Genomic DNA, 2,264 nt, shown 5'->3' with positions numbered 1-2,264 from the left:
TGTCCTGTGTTGGGGAGTCCTGTCTGGGGGAGCTGCAGACTTATGGGGCAGTGGGAGTGGGAGGTCCTGTGGTCAGCTCCGGTCCGTCCCCTGCTTCCTCCGGGGAGGGTGTTTTCCGTGCCTGCTCTGCTATGACGCTCTCCCCTGAGGTCTCTTTGAGATCCGTACAAAGCCGTTCCCCAATCTATGTGTGGCTACCTGCCCGGCCCCGGCTTTCCCGCACCCACCTTCTACTTCTCTGCTTGCTAGGATGGGCAGGAGGTTCACACGGAGGGGCCCAGCTACGTGATGTCATTTAACCACCCGATTAATTACAGGTTAACAATGCCCCATCTGTGCCCTCTCCCGTGATAAATGCCCTTTGTCTCCGTGCTGTCTGCAGATTGGGCTGCATCTAACCTCAAGTTGGGTGACACTGCCCTGTCATCTCCTGCCCCTCTCCGCTGATGGGTTCACTCCTGGGAGACACTGGGTACCAGTCTGAGGCTGGGAGCAGCGGGACCTGAGAGGCCTTGTGATGTTGAACAACTGTTTGTAGCTGTGGCCAGCAGCCTGCAGAGCCAGGCTTCTGGAGAACCCTGCCTAGGAGCGCCCTAACGTGCACTTCCATACATGTAACTGCAAGACCCAGTGCATTCCCCTCTTGGCTTCAGAGGTGCCTGTTGGGACATAGAACCTTCATACTGCCATTCACACACACACACACACACACACACACACACACACACACACACACACACACACACACACACACACCCAAACCCTAAAACGAAAAACTGGTGTTCCTGAAATAGCCTTCCCCAGGCCCCTCGTTAGTGAGACTTTGCAAGATGCAGTGTGTCCGCTTCACTAAGAGGAGTTTCTCCTGAGCCAGCTAGGGCCAGTGCCATGCCCCAGGTTCAATATAGGCCTTTGGCCGTTCAGAGGTAGGGAACCTGGAGGGTCTGAATCGCTCAGCTGCCTACCTGGTGCCTCTGGGTGGGTCCAGCCCTTCTACCAGTCCACTCTGGTCCTCTGTGGTTACAGTTTTTGTGCCCGAGGGTCACCTCTGAGGAGTGGTAACTTGTCTAGGCTTCTGTATCCCCTCTGTACATTAGAAGTTAGGTTGATCCTCTGTTGGCCCCAGCCTTTCTACAGAAGTCTGAAAGGACAAGAGAGCCCATGAGAGGATTCAGGTCAGGGCAGAGAGCAAGGTGACGTCCAGCTGGAAAACAACCGCACGAATGACAGTTCTCAGGGCCCTGAGGGTGCTGGATTTAAGTGGCCCACAGGTAATGGGATGAGAAGGGACTGAGGCAGGCAAATCCAGGTGGGGCAAGGCTGGTCCTGGCTCACGTCTCCCTGGGGTGGTGCACGGGACCAACCACCTCCAGGGACACAGTACTACAGAATTCTTCACCAACTGAGCAGACCCAGGCTGCCTGCCGGCATCACTTGGCAACCTGGTCTAAGGCCTCCTTGCTGCCTCTGGTTGTCATGGCAATGCCTGCTCAGGGCAGTCCCTCTGGACCAGAGATGCTGGGCTTGATAAGTTTATCAGCAGCAGAATCAGGCAGCAGCAGGCTGAGGCAGCCTCTAGGCCTGTGTAACCTGAGAGGCCAGGGTGGGGGTAGGGCCTCAGGTCTGGGGACACTTGGTGTTGCCTGGAATATCACCAAGCCCCCCATTTTCTTTCTCAGGTCTTATGCCCAGTACCAGGAGCCAAGGGGCCTGCCCATCAGCAGGCAGTAGTGGTAAAAGGACTGTGTGTGGTGGTGGTAGTAGTGGGCGCATTTCGGAGCAAATGGGGCCCTGTCTCCAGGTCTGAGGGCAGCAGTCCCATGCAAGTGCTAATAATGTGTGTCAGGATCGTGGGCAGGTAGGGGTCAGAACATTGAGGGAGGTAAGGGATTCACAGAAGGGAGAGCATTCTGGCTGACTCCAAGCAGCGGATGGTCAGCTGATGCAGAGGTCCAGAGAAATGCCAGGAGAAGTTCTGAGGGGTCCAAGACGAAGGCCCAGCTTACTAGTCCTTCCAGAGCCCTGGGGGCAAAGAAGCTGCCTGGAGGACTGTGCCAGTATGGATTAGAAGGCTGTAGAGGATCTCCTGGGTGGCCCAGGATTGACCTCAGCATAATCATTCCCAAATGTGAGGCGGCACTGCCCCCTGCTGGAGATATTTGGACAAGGTGGATTCCCTCCAGAACCTTCTGGTCCCTTCTAAGACCTGTGCCCTGCAATGTACTGTATTAAACTGTATTAACCCCATGATTAAAATACTCTGG

Source organism: Rattus rattus, chromosome 5 (genome assembly GCF_011064425.1).
Source record: "Rattus rattus isolate New Zealand chromosome 5, Rrattus_CSIRO_v1, whole genome shotgun sequence".
Classification (NCBI taxonomy): Eukaryota; Metazoa; Chordata; class Mammalia; order Rodentia; family Muridae; genus Rattus; species Rattus rattus.
This window is presented reverse-complemented; position numbering follows the sequence as displayed.